This window comes from Capra hircus, chromosome 5 (assembly GCF_001704415.2).
Source record: "Capra hircus breed San Clemente chromosome 5, ASM170441v1, whole genome shotgun sequence".
Classification (NCBI taxonomy): Eukaryota; Metazoa; Chordata; class Mammalia; order Artiodactyla; family Bovidae; genus Capra; species Capra hircus.
This window is the reverse complement of record NC_030812.1, coordinates 31,957,915-31,977,212: the sequence shown is the minus strand read 5'-3', so window position 1 is coordinate 31,977,212 and position 19,298 is coordinate 31,957,915. Positions and strand designations below refer to the sequence as shown.

Genomic DNA, 19,298 nt, shown 5'->3' with positions numbered 1-19,298 from the left:
ACTACCCCCTTTGCCACATCATACAACCCCCACCCCAATTCATGTTCTGAGTATGAGAACATCCCACTGCCTTTGCTGGGACTGTCCCCAAAGCCACCCCCTCCTGCCCCTGCCTTAGAAATACCCATGCCCCTAGCACTGAGCCTCAGAGAAGCAGAGGGGGAGTGGTTCAGCTCTGCAGAAAGCCCCTGGCTTCCACTCCTCCAGGCTCTGCATCCCACATCAAAACCCCTGCCTGAGTCTGACCCCAGGTCTGACCCTGCCTTAGCAAGAAATGAGGAGATAACATGTTTCCTTCCAGTCATCGAAGCCACAACCACCGCCTCTCCCACACGTCTGCCTGGTAGCTTACACAGCAGGCACCCCATCTTCCAGAGGCTTCTGCTGAATGGACGCCCCCAGGCAGAGTTTCGCTTAGGACAGTCTCCTGGGGTTGGCGCTGCAGGGTATCTGGAGCAGAGCCCTCAGGAGGTAAGGATCAAATTGCTGCTGGGCCAGGTTTAACTCTGCTGCAGTCACTGGACCTCCCTGGACTCCTGAGGGCAGCAAAGCTGTGACTCTGGGAGGACCAAGCAGTGGACAGAGGTCTGACCTCTAAGGTCTTTTCCAGGTCTGAAAGTGTGCAACTCCCAGGCCAAATTCCCACCATGATGAGGCCTTAAGATCAGTCAGGAATGAAATTCCCTCACTGAGTTCTCTCCCCGACCCTCCCAGGAACACGTGAGGCCCCTTCACCCTCAGATGCTAAAGCCCAGGAAGAACAGGAGGGATGTGGCCCCTTGCAAGGGTCCTGTGGGGGCTGGGAGCCCAAGAGCGGGCTCCCTGCTTAGCTGCGCCGGGAATGGGCTGATCAGAATGGGCTTTCTAACTGTGAACATTAGCTCAAAGCTCCCTCTCCTTCTGGAAAGAGATGGAAAGCTATGTGATTTCCCAGCAGAGGGGGAGAAAATTCCTCCTCTTCTTAAAATTGGCATACACGGAGTCAGCCACACATCGGGCTGTCTCTGGAGGGGGTGAGTCTGTGCACACGCCAGCCACAATTGCACATGGGCTTACGCGTGCACGCCCTTTTCTGGTTGCTTTCATTTCATCATCCTTGCAGCTCTGCCCATGGAGCACTGAACACTGTATGACCAACCCAGCTTTTCACTTGTCATCTCTTTATTCCAGTATGATTTAGGCTCAGCTTAGTCTCATGGCCAGTTGGGGTCACGCCCTTTCTTCCTTCTCTCCCATCCCCAACATATACCCACATTGTTTTTCCAGAACAATCTCAGCATTGCCTTCCAGAAGAAGCTGAAAGGAACAGAGTGGACATGAGAGCAAGGGGAGAGGAAAGTACACTGCAGAGTTAGAACTCGGCCTAACGCTTTCTTCCCCCATCTCCTCAGTTCCTACACACACACACACACACACACACACACACACACACACACACACACACACACACACACGGTGAGAGCATTCGGAAATTATTTTCTGCAGACTACAATGTCCAAAGTAAAACCCAATGGATACCAGTCATCTCAGAATATCTCACGATTGAAAGGAAACTTAATTCACCTAGTCCAACCATTTTAAATCCCTTCTACAATATTCTAGCCTGTATTTAAATATCTTTTCTGTTGGAGAACTCTCCCAGGCCAACCCATTCTCTTTGGATGGCTCTAAGCTTAGAAAGTTTTTCATTATGCACAGATGAAAAAGCCCCAGTAGTTTTCAACTACTGGTCCTAGACCAGCTCTTCACAGCCATCTAAGATGAATCTATCAGGCCATTCCTACACGGTACCTTGAGGAGGGGTCAACAAGGCCACCATATGATGCCAGCACACACAGTAGGAAAAGTAACCCATTCCTCACCTGCTGGAAAATTGTCATAAAAAATAGAAAAATTCTGCAACGTTTATGATGCAAGTGAGGTTTCAGGGGAGAAGCAGAGGAAGCTAGCCTGGCTACATTTCGTTTGATTTAGGCTTCATACACATCCCAAGTATGGTCATGATTCCCACCAGGGCAGTGAGTAAGGTGGTCAATGCAGACAGTGTCTGCCTCCTTGGCCTTCGCCTGGAAAGAAGCTTCCAGCCTAAGAAAAGGGCCTACGGAAGAGTGTGAGTAGCTATATAACCTCTTCCAAGATTTTCTGCCACCTCCGTCTCAGGCTTAGCTATTTCCAGGGGAGGCTGACTCCCAGCACTGTGGCTCTAGGAACAAGGCTGAGGTGGATCAAATTGTTGAATGGCTGACTGAAGCACGGTAAATTAAGTGGCTGATGACCCAGTAGTTTCAGGAATAACTTTTCTTCTGAAAATGCTTCTTAATTAACTTTTTGGGGACTATACCTCACTCTCGAGAACCTGATAAGGGTCATGGGCTGACTGACCCCTACGGTGTCAAGAGGTGGCGGGTCACTGCACAGAAACCGTGCCATAGGCTCCCACTCTACTGGACATTCACCAAGACTGTTTCTCGGCAGACTGTCCTGTCATTCTTGGGAGAACTGGCAGCTTCCTGGAGCTGAGCAGAACCCAGAGGCAGGAATCCACGAGGTTCTAGGCAGTGGAACAAGAGATTCATAGTTTACTTAGATATGTTTCCACTTCTTATCAACAATTATTCCTGCAAGCTGCTTTTTTTCCAGTGGAAACTCAGTCCTCAGCTTTGTCAACAAGATCTCTGGGTTGATTACTGCTCTCCAGGTAACTAACGGAAAGTGTGGGCAGTGACGGTGACTAGTGAAGGGAACCAGTCCGTGCATAGCTGCAGCCCAGAGTCTCTGGTTTCCTAGCAGAAGAAAACTGAGACCGCCACAGGGGAAGCAAGTGGTCTTCCTCGCTTTTCTTCTGGGATCAATGCGATCTCTGTATCACTTAGCCTCTTCCGGCACTGCAGGAAAGGTAGTACCCAAGCCCCAGGTCCTGCCAGCTCCAAGCAAGATATTCTGGATCCTTGGTATCACAGCCCTTGTTCAGCTCCACAATCACTTGGCCAGCCTGACACCTTGGTTACCTGACTACCCTCCCACTTCCCCCAGAGCTCCTCCCAGTGTCCTAATCTACAAATAGAGACATGAGCGCTCCCAGGTCTAAGGCGGTCACAGAGACCAAGTTCTCCACGCAGCACTCAGCACGGTGCCCAGGACACCAGAGTTTTATATGTTTGCTCTCATTATTACAGCAGTTACTGTTAGTACAGTCACGAAGAGTTCAGGACCCAGAGAGGTCAGGAAGTCTGCTCTTGATCCCAAAAGCCCCACCCCAAACAAACATTGCCCAGAAAGCCACGTTTCTTAACTGGGAAAAAACTGACCACCCCACCCATTGGCTGTGGCTCCCAAAAATCTGGCTGCTAGGGACGGGGAGAATGGGTTGCTCTCTTCTCTCCCCAGCAAGCAGAGAAGCTGAGCTGCACATTTGGACTTTCCCTCCACAGGGAAGATGACACCGTGGCTACCAAGGTGCCACCAATTACTAATCACTTCTGCTCATCACCGGTCCTTTTCCTCTCTCACCCCAAGTCTCTCTCCTACCTCCTTCGTCATCCAGGGCTTATCGAGCATCTGTTCTCTCCACGGTGGGACACTGGCTCCGCATACCATAGCATCCCCTGTGTGTTCTCAGGGCGGTGGCATTTCCTCGCCCCACTCCTGCCCCTCTGCAGACGGCAGAAGGCTGCAGAGGCCAGTGGCTCTGTCATGGCCCCAAACCTAGGCACTGGGCTGGTTCTGATTTAGTGGGCCTGGACTTCTGCCTGTTCCCCACTCTTGGTAGCCCTGGAAAGCCACTGAGGCCTGTGTCAGAAATCTACGAGGGTCCCCAGGTTCTCTGAGATAGGCAGGGCTGGATAACTCTCTACGAGTCCCATGTCGAGTCCCATGTTTGTGTGTGTTAATCGCTCAGCTGTGTCTGCTTCTTTGCAACCTCATGGACTGTAGCCTGCCAGGTTCCTCTGTCCATGGAATTCTCCAGGCAGCCATTCCCTTCTTCAGGGGCTCTTTCCCACTCAGGAGTCAAACCTGGGTCTCCTGCATTGGCAGGTGGATTCTTTACTGTCTGAGCCACCAGGGGAGCCTCATTTACCCAGAGACATCTTGTCTGTCTTCAGCATTATTCGCGAGGAGGTGAACACTCCTGTATTCCTGAGGCTTCTTAGGAAGAGGCCAACCTGGGAGGTTCCCGTTTACTTTCAAGGGCAGGCCTAGTCACCCCCAACTTGCTCCTCAGTTCCCATGTAGAATGATGTCCTCCGGAGAGCTTTTCCAGAGTTTCAGTCTGGTCAGAATTCCAGCCATCCTGCTGTGTAGACTTCTTCTTGGGGACTCTACTGGAGGACCAGGGAGGCCATGGCATTTCCTCTTGGCCTTTCACTGTGGTGGCCATCGGTTCTGGTCTCTGATGCCTTATCTCTGATGGTGACCCTTGCCTTGCTTTAAGCACTGACTATATGGCAGGCCCTACACAAGGAGCCGGAGACACCACAGGAAGCCGCACAGAGGCCCGACCTCGTGAAGCTTACTGTCTACAGGGAGAAAAGGACAGGAATCTCCAACTCGGATCTGGGCTGCAATGCAGGTAAGCACAGGTGTGACGGGAGCAGGTGGGGGGCACCTGGCCTGGTCTTGGAGAGGATGTCACTTCTCTGTCTCCCAACTGAGACAGGAAGGACCATAGTTCTAACAAGATAGTGGTGAGAGGGTAGAGAGAGGTCAGGCAGGTGATACTGAATGAGCAAAGTCTTCGAGGCAAAAGGGAAAGAGTGTGCTGGAGGCAGAGAAACTAGCTCTATATGGCTGGCTGGGTGGGTGGGGGGCACCAGCAAGAAAGAAACCAACTAACCACACTCATTTCAGTCGGAAGTAAATTCCATTCTTTCCACTACTGAGTACTTCTTCTAGTAAACCCGCTGACTCTCAAATACCAGGAATTTTAAATTGTTGCAGTGGTATTTTGCAACCAAAGACTTTCAGACTCCATTCAGATTCCCGTTCCAACCTGAGTCAACCTTGAGTTTTGTGAAGGAAGTAAAAACGGGCCTCCTACTCTATGGTTCATGGAGAATGGACCCCTGGGTCAGCTGGGCAGCGGGCCTCTCTGCACTGACTCTTTGCCCTGGGAAGAAGGCCATCAGTAATTGTGTGGGAAAGGAAAGGTGGAGGGGAGAATTCTGGAAAATCCAGCCCAGTTAAATAAGAAAATGTGAGAGAAAGCCAAAAGAGAGAAGAAAAGGTTCAACAAGTGCAGACGGAAGCTGTGAACAACTCAGCGGCATATCACCAGCCAATCCTTATTTAATGTATCCATCTGTCTAGGGCAGCCAGGTATGGTTGCCAGGCACAGGGAGAGATGACTTACCACACAGCCGACCGGTCCGCAGACCTGCGTCCACCAGCCGGCTTGGCTCACTCCTGTCTCCCAGTCCACAAGGTCACTTCCTTGTTCCCAGAAATCCCTCTAAGGGCATCAGCCACACACACACACACGACGGTCACAAACAACTTGCACCATGGACACGTGCGGGAAGTCTCCTGCACCTGCCAGCCCATACCCCAAGTCCAGAAGTCCACGCTCACTGCTGATAGCCCTTAGAGCTATCACTGAAGATAACCCTTTTGCTTCGCTGTTTCAGGCCAAACCACTGGAGGATTCTTCCCTGGGGCCACAAAGTGGTAGGAAATAGCAGCCTTTGTCCTAACCCTTGAACTGTCTCCAAACTAAAACTCTCTCCCCCAACCCTACCCCTTGGCCATCTTCCTCTTCCTTGTTTTTCTTTGGCATCTGGGGCAAAGATGGAACTGATTTGCTGCACAGAGTGCCATTCAGTGCTGCCCAGATAATCACAACGGTGTGATCACTCACCTAGAGCCAGACATGCTAGAATGTGAAGTCAGGTGGGCCTTAGGAAGCATCACTATGAACAAAGCTAGTGGAGGTGATGGAATTCCAGTTGAGTGATTTCAAATCCTAAAAGATGATGCTGTGAAAGTGTTGCACTCAATATGCCAGCAAATTTGGAAAACTCAGCAGTGGCCACAGGACTGGAAAAGGTCAGTTTTCATTCCAATCCCAAAGAAAGGCAATGCCAAAGAATGCTCACACTACCACACAGTTGCACTCATCTCACACTAACAAAGTCTTACTACTAGCTAGCAAAGTATTACTCAAAATTCTCCAAGCCAGGCTTCAACGGTACGTGAACCGTGAAATTCCAGATGTTCAAGCTGGATTTAGAAAAAGCAGAGGAACCAGAGATCAAATTGCCAACATCCGTTGGATCATTGAAAAAGCAAGAGAGTTCCAGAAAAACATCTTTTGCTTTATTGACTATGCTAAAGCCTTTGACTGTGTGGATCACAACAAACCGGAAAATTCTGAAAGAGATGGGAATACCAGACCACCTGACCTGCCTCCTGAGAAATCTGTATGTGGGTCAAGAAGCAACAGTTAGTTCCTCAGTTCTACATCGGGAAAGGAGTATGTCAAGGCTGTATATTGTCACCCTGCTTATTTAACTTATATGCAGAGTACATCATGAGAAATGCTGGACTGGATGAAGGCACAAGCTGGAATCAAGATTGCCAGAAGAAATATTAATAACCTCAGATATGCAGATGACACCACACTTATGGCAGAAAGTGAAGAAGAACTAAAGAGATTCTTTGATGAAAGTGAAAGAGGAGAGTGAAAAAGTTGGCTTAAAGCTCAACATTCAGAAAACTAAGATCATGGCATCCGGTCCCATCACTTCATGGGAAATAGATGGGGAAACAGTGGAAACAGTGACAGACTTTACTTTGGGGGCTCCAAAATCAGTGCAGATGATGACTGCAGCCATGAAATTAAAAGACGCTTACTCCTTGGAAGAAAAGTTATGACCAACCTAGACAACATGTTAAAAAGCAGAGACATTACTTTGCCAACAAAGGTCCGTCTAGTCAAAGCTATGGTTTTTCCAGTAGTCACATATGGAAGTGACAGTTAGACTACCAAGAAAGCTGAGCACGGAAGAATTGATGTTTTTGAACTGTGGTGTTGGAGGAGACTCTTGAAAGTCCCTTGGACTGCAAGGAGATCCAACCCATCCATCCTAAAGAAAATCAGTCCTGAATATTCATTGGAAAGACTGAGGCTGAGCTGAAACTCCAATGTTTTGGTCACCTGATGTGACTAACTGATTCATTTGAAAAGACCCTGATGCTGGGAAAGATTGAAGGCAGGAGGAGAAGGGGACAACAGAGGATGAGATGGTTAGATGGCATCACTGACTCAATGGACATGAGTTTGAGTAAACTCCGGGAATTGGTGACAGACGGGGAGGCCTGGCATGCTGCAGTCCATGGGGTCGCAAAGAGTTGGACACAACTGAGTGACTGAACTGAACTGAATTGTGCCATTCGGCGCTGCCTCAGGGCATGGGAGGAGCTGAGCCCAGGTCTCCAATGCAAAAACCTCTTTCCCTCCTTGGCAGTCAGCCATCTGCAGCCCCCCAGCTGCCCACCTGGACCTCCACACCACGTAACAGAGTTTCCACTACCTTCACTCAACACTCTGGGCAGAGGCAAACAGCCCTGGACCCACTCAGGGCCTGCACTCGGTGAAAGGAGCCTTGAGTGAAAGAGCATCTAGCTGGCTGGGCAGGCTGCACACTGTCGGCCACTAGTCAGGCCGACCAATGGGCAGCGTCCTAGGGAAGAGGGCTGGTGCTTGTGGTCATCATGGTCCTTTGGGGGAAAGGTGGCACCCCTCCAACCACGGCTTCCCCTTCATTCCCTGACCCCTCACTTTTCCCAGAACTCCCCCTGGCCTGAAAAACAATTCTGCAGCCAGGCTCATCAGGAGCCCAGGAGTGAAGTTTAACAGACACAAATAATTCTCTTGAGTGAGCTATTTTCTGCCCAGCTTGGGGAACAATGGCTCAAGGTAACAGGCAGTGGGGGGAGGCGTGGAGAGGAGGCCGGCCTCCGGCCATCCATTGGTTTAGGGCCTTCCCCATGCTCATGCCATGGGGTGGGAGTTTCAGGGAGGTGGAGACCTTAGTCAGGGGCTCTGGACTTTCTGGCTGTCCCACCTACCGCACACCCTCACCTGTGGATATCAGGTGAGAAGTGAGAGTGGCAAATAAAGAAGGCCTGGGGGAGCCAGGGGCTCCTGCACTCCTGCAGGCCTTCGTGGCTACTGCTCTCTTATGGAATGGAAGGAAAAAATATCAAACCCTGCTACTTTACCAAGCCTCAAAAAGGGGGTTCTATATCTGTTCACCTGTCTTACAGGAGTGCTGTATCAGCTGAGACTCAAACATATGTTACAAAAACCATTATATTCCATACCAACATTAGCTATTAGTTTACAATTCTCCTCCCAGGTGTTTAAGAGGGGGAGGAAGCCTACATTCAGGGGCACAGTGGAAGGCTGGGCACGCACTCTGAAGTGTAACACGTGGAGAATGAGCCCTTCTCCGTGAGATCACAAGAGAGTGAGCAGCATGGCAACCTCACAGCCCGGGAGAGCCTGCAGTGCTGGTAGGGCTTCAGCCCAGGCTCGAGGAGCATCATTCATTGACTGCCAAGCCCAACCCCAAAATGCCACTTTTTTTTTTTTTGGCCTCAAGATCTTTTCTTTGACCATTAAGAAAAGGAAACTTTTGTTTTCTCTACACTGAAATTTCCTTCTAATAGCTATAGGAAAAATATCTGACTGGGAAGACAGAATAAGGGAGGAAGGAGGGGGAAAGGAAGGAGAGAGGGAGAAAGATAAGGAGGAAAGGGGAGGATTCATTCAAGGCCTATCAGATGGCAAGATTTCATTATTACTCTCCAGGAAGAAGCACTCTGCCTTGTGAAGCATCATGCAATGGGACTGAACCCATGGAGAGGGATCACTCATGGCATTAGTAATGAATTCTGTGCACATTAGGGCTTTCCTAGTCCCCCTCCAGGGAACAGTCATCTGTTAAAAGAAACTACCAGAGGATACACAGGAAGCTAAACCCGACCATGAGTCAGTTCGGTTTGTCACCCTCCTCCCTATCACCACCAGTGAGTATACATTTTTAAGTCACTTGTCAATGTTTAAAAAAATAGATTTCACTTTTGAAAAAAATCTGGGTGTCCAGCTTCCTATTAAAAAAAAAAGGGGACATTTTGGCCGCACTGTTCTGCAATTCCAGGCGACCTGCTGGTCTGAGTGGGGTTGCCTCTCTAGAACAGGCTTGTGCCCTCCACTCCATCCCACCAGGGTTTGCACTTGCCGTTACCCACCTGGCCCTGATCCCTGGAACCAGCCTCCAGTGACAGCTGAGCTCTGTGGTCAGGGAGACAGTTGAGCAAAGAGGTTCTGGGAGGCAGCCTGTGTGTTAGTCTCTCTGCTGCTGCTGCTGCTAAGTCGCTTCAGTTGTGTCTGACTCTGTGCGACCCCATAGATGGCAGCCCACCAGGCTCTGCCGCCCCTGGGATTCTCCAGGCCAGAACACTGGAGTGGGTTGCCATTTCCTTCTCCAATGCATGAAAGTGAAAAGTGAAAGTGAAGTCACTGAGTCATGTCTGACTCTTCGCGACCCCATGGACTGCAGCCCACCAGGCTCCTTCGTCCATGGGATTTTCCAGGCAAGAGTACTGGAGTGGGGTGCCATTGCCTTCTCTGATTAGTCTCTCAGCTGTGTCCAACTCTTTGGGACACTATGGACTGTAGCCCACCAAGTTCCTCTGTCCGTGGAGTTCTCCAGACAAGAATACTGGAGAGGGTAGCCAGTCCCTTCTCCAGGGTATCTTCCAGACCCAGGGGTCAAACCCCGGTCTCCTGCATTGCAGGCAGATTCTTTACCATCTGGGCCACCAGGGAAGCCCAGGCAGCCTGCCTGGGTACAAACCCTGCCTTCCCTCCTTGCCAGCGGTGTGACCAGAGCCAATGACCTGGGCTCTCGAAGCTTCTGTTCCCTCACCTATCCAATGAGAAAAATAACAATGCCTACCTCATTTGTCTGTGAGGATTAAATGAGACAATGTGTGTAAAGCGCTCAGCATAGCACCTGGTGCATGGCTCCTTCTCAGTAAGTGGTAGTGTTTGTTATTATGCAAACTGTTCAATAACTGGAAGGAGTCATCTCATGTTTTAGTCGCATGAAGCAATTGTCCTTCAACTGTCCTTTTTAGCTTAAGGGACCCAGTCTACCTACAAACACATTTCCACCCAGTAAACTATTGAGCGTATCTGTGATGAGCTAAGTATCTTAGGTGTCGTGATGACACCTCGGACATGGGGTTCAGTTCTGTTCTTGAGGGCTCACAGCACAATGCAGGGAATGGACAACTGAACAGTCATAGCCTCGTCCCCTCCCAGCCCTGCCCTACTACTGGGGAGCGTGGCTTTCAAAGGAGAGCAGGAATGCATCTGACTCTTCTCTGTCTAGGCTCTACGCCCTCCCAGAGCCTTACTGAGAGACACTGAGGGGGAAATTAACTCCATTTCACCTCCAGTTTCTCATTTAGGAGTTCTTTCCTACACCCAGGTTAACACAATTCCATTTCAACAAAGCCATTCAGATCTCAGGTGGTGATCATTACAATGGAATTTTACCTGAGGCAGCCCATCCCCCACTTCTTAACAGGGCACCCAAGAAGTTGGCGCGCTTGCCAGAGAGGCTGGGCAGAAGTAACTTCCCGCCTCTGGCAGAAGCCTGGAAATTCAGAGTCTTTTGGAACGAAGAACTCTGCCCCGAAGGTGTTTTCCAGCATCACCCTGGCCAGCCTGGAACTGCCCCACTCACCCTCCACTGGCACCGCCTGCTGCCTCTTTCCAGGCCTCTTCAGACAGGAAGGGGAGGGAAGGGGAGGAGACAGAGGAGTCTGAGCTCCCTCCGGCTTGGGGAGACAGGACCCTGTGCAGGAAAGGCGGTGGGCAGGGGAAGAATGACCACACGTCGGGTCTTAGAAAGACCTGAATTTAAGTTCTAGCTCTGACTTGGAAGTTTTGATGGTTTGGGGCAAGAAATTTAGCCACTTAACTTCCTGGAACTCAGTTTCCTCATCTGTATAGTGGGCATAACAATATCACCTACCTCATGGGATTATTGAGACGCACACACGAGAAGATGCATGCAAGACATTTAACCCAGTGCCTGGAATGCATAAAGTTATAGTAGCCTTTTGGTTTATTATGATTATCAGCTATTATATAATATGTTAGACTCAAAAGGGTCAAAGGTTGATGTAGAGAGAGACATTCAGGGAGAGCTGGGGGTGGGGGTGGCTGAGGATGGGCGGGGCCCTGCCACGGAGCCCAGCCTGGGCCTGGTGACCAAGATGAGGCCCAGGGCACAGGCACCCGCCTGCCCCTGGAGCTGACAGGCACAGACTAGATGGGTAATTACAGGACTGTGGGCTGGGGTGGCCTATGCAACTGCCCGACCAGCCACATTCTTTTATTCTGTGGGTGGCTGGGTGGGTGGGCAGCTGGCTGTTTATATAGCTGCCAGGACACTGAGTACATCTAATATCATTTAAACCAGCACCCATTCTCCCCCAGGCAAAATATTCAACCCTTGGAAGGGGAAGGGGTTCTCTGTGGGCATTCTGCTCCTGTCCACACGGCACTGCCTCTGTTCTCTTCAACTCATCTTCCAGATACTCCCTGCTCTCCAATCGGACAAGTCAGAGAGTCAAAGAACAAGGCCAGACTCTGAACAGTTGGTCAGTGGAGACTATTCAATTCACTTCACTTGGAGTCTTTAAATGATCAAGAAGCCTGGACACTCGTAAATCCCACCACTGTTCCCAGCCCCATGTGCTCTGCTTAGCTAGCACACACACGATTCTGATACTTCCACGTCTTGTTCTTAAAATCAGCGTTCAGGAAAAATATCCATCCCTCCCAATCCACTTGGCAGGAAGGCAATTCAGGAAGTATTAACTGAGCATCTGGTATGTTCTCAGCCCCGATATCACCCTTTGGTTGAAGTGAACAAAACCCCAAGTTGTGGGGAGGATGCGGAGCCGCCGGACCCATCTCCCACTGTTGGTGGAAGCCCAGTGAGGAAGGGCTTCAGCTACACATGGGGACCCTGAACGGGGCTCTCAGAGTCAGGCTGTGGCATTTACAGGACCATCTGTGCACAACACATCAGACAAGCACATGCATAAAGCCAGAAACCGGGTCCTTAGGTGGAGAATTATACAATTACTATAGCCAAATGGCAGCCCACTCCAGCGTTCTTGCCTGGAGAATCCCAGGGACGGGGGAGCCTGGTGGGCTGCCGTCTATGGGGTCGCACAGAGTCGGACACGACTGAAGCGACTTAGCAGCAGCAGCAGCATAGCCGAAAGGGACTTTGGAAGCTCACCTAGTGTCACTTCTTCCTTTTAGAAATGAAGATTATATCAAGTGTTAAAAAGGATGGAGAACAATAGGAACTTTTATCTGCTACTTAAAGGAGTGTTTCTGGTACGACCATTGTGGAAGACAGCTGGTGCTAGAGAGTAATGCCAAGCGTGGAATGCCATGTGCCCTAGAGAAATGCCTACACACGCACCAGAAGACGGCCAGAGCATATTCCCAGCAGTGTTAGCTGATCGTAATAGCCCCAAACTGGAAAGAGCCCAAACGTTCATCAACAAGAGGAAAGATACAAATTGCAGCACATTCTTAACGGACTACGACGCGGTGGTGAAAGCTAATCAACACATCTGTGCGCTTCGACATGGGTGAATCTCAGAAACATGACACTGAGTGAAAAAAGTGCGTCACAGATAACACACATGTATGTAAACTCAAAACACGTAAAGCTGAATAATACATTGTAAAACAAACAGAGATGATAACTTGCGAAGGAAAGCAAGGACTCATTAATTAAAATTCATATTAGTTTCGCTATCGGGTAAAGTGAGGAAGGGAATGTAAAAGGCAAGAGGAAAGTGGGTTTTAAAAGGTTTTGAAATTGTTCCACTTCAAACCTGGGTGGTAGGTACCACATATATTACACTAATTTTGAATCTGTACATAGGACTACTCGTACTCTTGTGTATATGATACACTTAGTTAAAAAATATAAGACTCTGAGCCCCAGAGAAGCTAAATAACTTTTTAAAGCTCATCAGCTAAGAATTGACAGAAAGAGAAATCAAGTTACTCAGTCTGAGTTTAGCCATTCCTGGATTCTAAAACATCCTCTCACAATGATGAGTTTCTGGTCTAGTAAATTTAAAACAATTGCAAGAGTCTTTTTGCACTGTTAAATCGCCAGTGTCTTGCATGGTGCCTGGCACATGGTAGGTAAACCTCAGCGCATATCTACTGAGTGTCTGCACATACTCTCTCTTCCAGGGCTTACTTCGTGCCAAGTGCTTGGCTTGTATCATCTGTAATCCTCATACAACTCTGCAAGGGAGTTACTCTCCTTCCAGTTTACAGAAAAGGAAACTGAGATTCAGAGAGACCAAGAAACATGCCCAAGGTCACGAGCTACAAAGTGACAAAGCCAGAATTTAAACCCAAGTGTGTCTAACTCAAATCCAGTGTTTCTCCTGTCCTATGAGGTTGCTAATAACACTACGTGAGATTTCATTCATTTACCAAGAACCTCTGAGAATCCCACCACAGGACAGGTTGAGTGCTTCCTACTGTCTCCAGGCTCTGGTGCCTGGAGTGGTTTGCACAGCCAGGCCCAACACCAGGTAGAGCAGTGCCTGCGTGCATGCTAAGTCGTTTCAGTCATGTCTGAGTCTTTGCAACCCTATGGAGTGTAGCCCTCCAGGTTCCTCTGTCCATGGGATTCTCCAAACAAGAATACTGGAGCGGGTTGCCATGCCCTCCTCCAGGGGATGTTCCCTGCCCAGGGATTGAACCTGAGGTTCTAACATCTCCTGCATTGATAGCAGGGTTCTTTACCACTAGCGCCACCTGGGAAGCCCATAGAACGGTAATCATGGGTAAACTTTACATACGGGGCAGGTCACTGCATCTTTACTTTAAAGCTTGGTTTTCCATATACATGCTGGAGAGAATACAGTAAGTCCCCTACATACGAACCTTCAAGTTGTGAGCTTTCAAACATTAGAATGTGTATTCGCATATCCAGTCATATTAGGCGGTTGTAGGTTGGCCTCCATCTCCTATTGTTGATGATCCCTCAGCTCTACCGTCTCCCACCTCCTCTCCCTTCTCTAGTTGGTAACTCTTCTTGCCTGTTCACTCGATGCCAGTCCCTGTATGCCAGCAAGCCACTGTACTTTTCAAGGTATTGCACTGTAAGATTAAAAAGTTTTTCTTTATATTTTGTATTTGTTTTTTATATATTATTTGCGTGAAAACCTATTACAGTACAGTACAATATAGCTGATTGTTGTTAGTTGGGTACCTAGGCAAACTTTGTTGGGCTTACATACAAATTGGACTTAATGTGCTCTCAGAACAGAATTCACTAGCATGTAGGGGGCTTACTGTACTCATAAACCTAATTCAAAGAAAAGCTAGCAAAGCTGGGAACATGAAAGGAGACAGGGAGAGTGATCAGCACAGTATCTGGCAGAGGCTGTCAGGTGAGGCTGGAATCCAATTCTCTTTCCATGTGTGTAGGTCCAGGAGCATTCCTTAAGGGACAGCCAGGAGAGGAAGAGGTAAACAGAGTGAGACTAGCTTCCAGTTGACCTGTGGGACAATGGCCTCTTCTTCCTTGGTAGACTTAGCACTTAGATGCTCATCAATAACGTGACTTGTTTGAAATTGAGTTTATTTGCCTTCCAGACCATCCAAGTCTTGTTTTATCCATGCAGTCTCTCCACACGGGGTCTTGTCTGCTGCTTTAACCCAAGTAAGGAACTCAAGAAAGTGGGACAGGCACCAAGGTCTGAGGCTCTAGTGGAGGGGGACTTCTTCTGAGAGAGCACTGTCCCCAGAGTAACCTTTGGGCAGACTGAACTCACTCCCAGGTCACCTCCTTCAGATTGGTGTGTAAGTCCAAACCTGCCACTCAGGAACATTTCTGCAGGCCTCCGTACGATGTGCAAGGCAGGCCCTGAATGCCTGTGGCCGCCAGCTGAGAACAGAGGTGTCAGGTTGCCCGGAGGCTAAGACCGACCCAGCGTGGGTCCTGACTCTCCCACTCACCAGCTGTGTCACCTTGGCTCACCCTCCCTGAGCCTTGGTCTCCCATCTGAAAATGGAACCTGGTTGTGGTTCCCACGTCACAGGCCCTGGCAGGTCTGGGAGGCCGTGCCGCACCTGGTACCATGGAGCCAAGCGTGCGGCAAGTCGCTGTTCCTGGAGCTACAGCCTCAGTGCCAGCAGGTGGCACACACTGAGCATCTCACTAGCAGAGCTCTGGGCCTCGTGGGTGCCCCACAGGGCCTGGAAAGTCACGCGTGACCTCAGAAGGCCAGTGAGAGGAGCAGCTTCCCAAGGTGCTGCCCACGCTACACTTCCCCGCCAGTGTGGCTGCCAACGCCCTGCTCAGGACCAGGGCTCTCCCCTGTGTAGAATGGGGACTTTGTGTGGCATCTGGTTCTGGGAACACTGCTCGGTCTATTCCTCGGCACGGGACCTGCCCAGCAGGTTTGCAAAGGCATGACACATGCTCAGACTCCTCGAGAGTCTGCTATTTCTCCCTCTGGCTCCCGCCATGTACTCACCAGCCTGCCACCCCTGCCACCCCAGAAGGTCTCTCCTCTCCCCTCCCCACAAATTGTTTCAAAGGGTAAGACTTCCCCAAGAGGTCTTCACCTGCCCTTTTCATTTGCCAATGATGAGAATGACTTCCTTCCTGCCACAGTAGACAGTGTTTGCACAGTCATCAAAGAGGCTCCACCCTCACGTCCCCGTCACTCTCAGGCTGAACCTCCGGGGATTCTCCAGGGAACCCACCCTGAACATCTGGACCACCAGGACACAGGACTCAGAAGGGAAAGTGGTTTCTCTTCCACATGTCACCATGTCAGGATGCAGCGGCTGCCACCAACGCCTTTTAGTCTGGGTTGAGCAAGAACAGTTTGTCCCCACCCTGGACCATTTCCCTAATAGTCAGACCTGCTGAGAGTCAAACTCCAGCGTCCAGGGGACCCGACTCCATCTCCTGCTCTGCAGCTTCTCTCGGCTCCTACCTCCACTTCACTTACGGTATCCTGGGAACCTGATTACAAGTGACCCGTGCCCTGTATCCACATGGTAAGGTTTGACTACCCTTCCGTTTCCGGTTGTCTACCGCGTTAATGCCGAGCTCCCTTGCCAGGCGGCGTGGCCCCTGGAGGTCTGGGAAGATGCAAGGACAGAATGAAGAGGTTGCAGACTTGGGGAAAAAGGGAAGAGGAAGCGTGAGGTTGGGTCTTGTCTCCAGGGTAAATCCCGGTTCCCCCAGGGGCACCTGAAGGGGAGTTGGCAGGCCTTCCTGTCCCTGTCTGAGGTAGGGGTGGGGCAGGAAAACCAAAGGTGAGGCCGGTCACAAGTCAAGGGTGTAGGAAAGTCACGGGGAAGGGAAAGGGGGTGAATGGTAGGCTGGTCCTGAGAGAGGGGAGCGAGGAACAGTGCCGCCCTCAGGGAGAGACTGCGCTTGGAGGTAACGCCACATTACAGGTTACCCCCAACTTCCCTTCACCATTAGGCCCCACCCCCATCTTCTCCTCATTAACTCACACTCACCTGTCTTTCCTTCCACACCGTGACCTCAACTGGGTCTGTGGTGGGGTTCGTTAGAATGCCTTAATGTTCCAATTTGTCCTGAACAACTTGGGTTTATGTCTACTGTCCTGACAGAACTATTCATCTCACCTCTTTCGCTCCCAGTTTGGGCAATAAATTTTACAGTCACTCTCTCTAGCCCATCCAAGAGGGGACTGACACAGAAGGTCAATGGCGAATCAGAGCAAAGTGTAACTAGAAATATCAAGACCACACCGCTCCCAAGCGGCAGCCTGGCTGGCTTCTGCCCAGCTGGATCCCCTGAGAACGTGACAGTAGTGGAGGGAGAGCCCAGGACCCACTGCCCAGCCTGGGCTCAGACCGTCTAGGGGGAGGAGGCCCACTCTGGGGGGTTCTGCTCCTCGTCATCCCTCAAAGGACCTAGTACCATGCTGGGCACACAAGAAGCTCTGAAGCAAATCTTATAATTTGCTTACTTGTCTTTTCCTGCATCCAAAACACACACGAAAGAAAAGTGAAAGTGTTAGTCACTCAGTCGTGTCTGACTCTTTGCAATCTCATGGACTGTAGCTCACCAGGTTCCTCTGTCCATGGGATTTCCCAGACAACAGTATTGGAGTGGGTAGTCATTTCCTCCTCCAGGGGACCTTCCCAACCCAGGGACTGAAGCTGGGTCTCCTGCATTGCAGGTGGTTTCTTTACCATCTGAGCCACAGGGAAGCCCACATGAGCCGTGACAAATGGAAAGCTGGAGCTCCTATAGCTCATCCTGTTAGCAACACACCGGAGAGCCATCCCGGCTCAGACCTCCAGGCGCTCAGGACTCTGGCTCTCTGGCCACTGGAACCCACATGCTGGACGTAGGCACTGGCCGTTTCTAGGCGAGAAACTCCGGTTCTCGGGCAGGACGGCCGCTGCCTTCTCAGGATGTGGGGTAAAGAAATGAACAACTGCAAGCCCTTCTCCTGTCTTGGTCTGCCCATGAGGCCCCAGGCTTTCCTCCAAATGCGGAAGGCACTGGCATTGGCACTGGCTATTTGCTCTGGGAATAGAGGGTGGGAGCCCAAGAAGACCTCTTGATGTTTCCTCTGGGACTCAGTCTCCAAAGGAGATTAATTCTGAGGTCAAATAGGGAAATAAGACCGAGAAATCACAAACACAAGTAATCAGGGCACCTCGCACAGCATCAGACTTTCTACAATATTTATTCGAATAAAGTGACAGCCTTGGCTGAAGAGCTGTGAGGAATTAGAAAAACTTCCTAGCCCTCTTCTTCCCCTTCTTCCTTCTCCTGCTCTCTTCTTTTCTTATGCCTTTTCTCTTTCCTCCTTTCTTATCCATTATCCTGGAAAGGGTCCAAGTCATGGTTGATGAGGGACAGCCAAACTGAAGCCATGGGACCCAGCCAGAGCACACACTGTGAATTCCCCAGCTTTCTGCAGTTTGAGTCAGCCCTATGGCCTGGCTGTGGATTCTCCTCAAATGGGTCCAGAGAGGCTACTGAGGTGGTTGCAGGGGGGAAAGAGTTCTGGAGCTCCTACTTCTGCCCAAGGATCTGAAGCACCCAAAACAAAAGTCAGAGAGAAATGTGAAGTCTTAGTAACAACCTCCTGGTCTGACACCATTTCAGAAGGACCTACAATCTCTTCCGGCACTTTGACAAGAATGCGATGGGGAAGGTCTCCCCTAAACATGACACTCTTGGTTTATAGAGTTGACACTCCAGTGTCCAGATAATCCATTTCCACCTCAGCAAACCACCTCTATTTCCCAGCCCAACTTAAAACCTTTGCCAACGCCATGGCTTCTCTCTTCCCAGAATCTTCCCTGATTTCTTGTGCATAGCCAACCCACTAAGACACTGGCAGCTAACGAGATCACTAGGCAAACATGGAATGAGGGACTGGAAAAGTCTGCAGTGCTGGGATGCACCTCCTGATCCGAGGAGAATAAGAGATGTAGATTTACCACAAAGCCACAGCCCCTTCACTGTCAACCCATTCTGGAGTCATACCATAGCCATCCCATAATCACTGCTGTGCTGTGTCCCCTTCAGGAGTGGCCACCACCGGCTTCCAGCAGGGAGCTGGCGCAGAGCTGAACTCTGCCCAGGAGAGCTTTTGCAATGCTCAGAAAATGCCTGCCCAACTGCTTGCCTGGGCTCTGGCCCCTCTGGCTGCAGCTGAGCCCAGACAGGAGGCTGGCTGACTCACTCACCACACAGAGGAGGAAGACGAGGAGGACAAGATGCGGGAAGGGCCTGGGCTCACAGGGCTTTCCCAGCCCAGGCAGCCTGGGTCTCTCCGTCTCAGTGGTCCATGGTGGGGAGGGGACAGTGTCCACCTGCTCCCTGGAGACCATACGATGTTTCCTCCTACGTACTTCCCCTGAAACCCTCTCCACCCACCACCTACAGATGTGGGGCTCCTCATTCCTCCAGTAGAAACTACTCCTTGAGTCCCCTCCTCAGTTAGATGCTTGTCTCCCAGGTTCATCCGGACACCTATGAAAGGGGTTTCTTGAAAAAATAAGTCCAGTGCGCTAGGGTCAACCAGGTCTAAAATAATCGGTAGGGTTTTTTGTTTTGTTTTTTGTTTTTTTTAAGTCAAGGAAAAAAGAAAAAACTCCACTTAAAAGATCCAACTCCATCATCGCAGGTGACCATACACGGGCCCTACAAGAT

The 19,298-nt window shown here is 50.3% G+C and overlaps 1 protein-coding gene across 2 annotated transcripts in view; it reads right to left on the bottom strand.

The window, feature by feature from the left end:
• The window catches only part of VDR (vitamin D (1,25- dihydroxyvitamin D3) receptor), a 106,593-nt gene that overhangs the window by 38,542 nt on the left and 48,753 nt on the right, over positions 1–19,298 (bottom strand). The gene's annotated exons all lie outside the window — the stretch shown is intronic.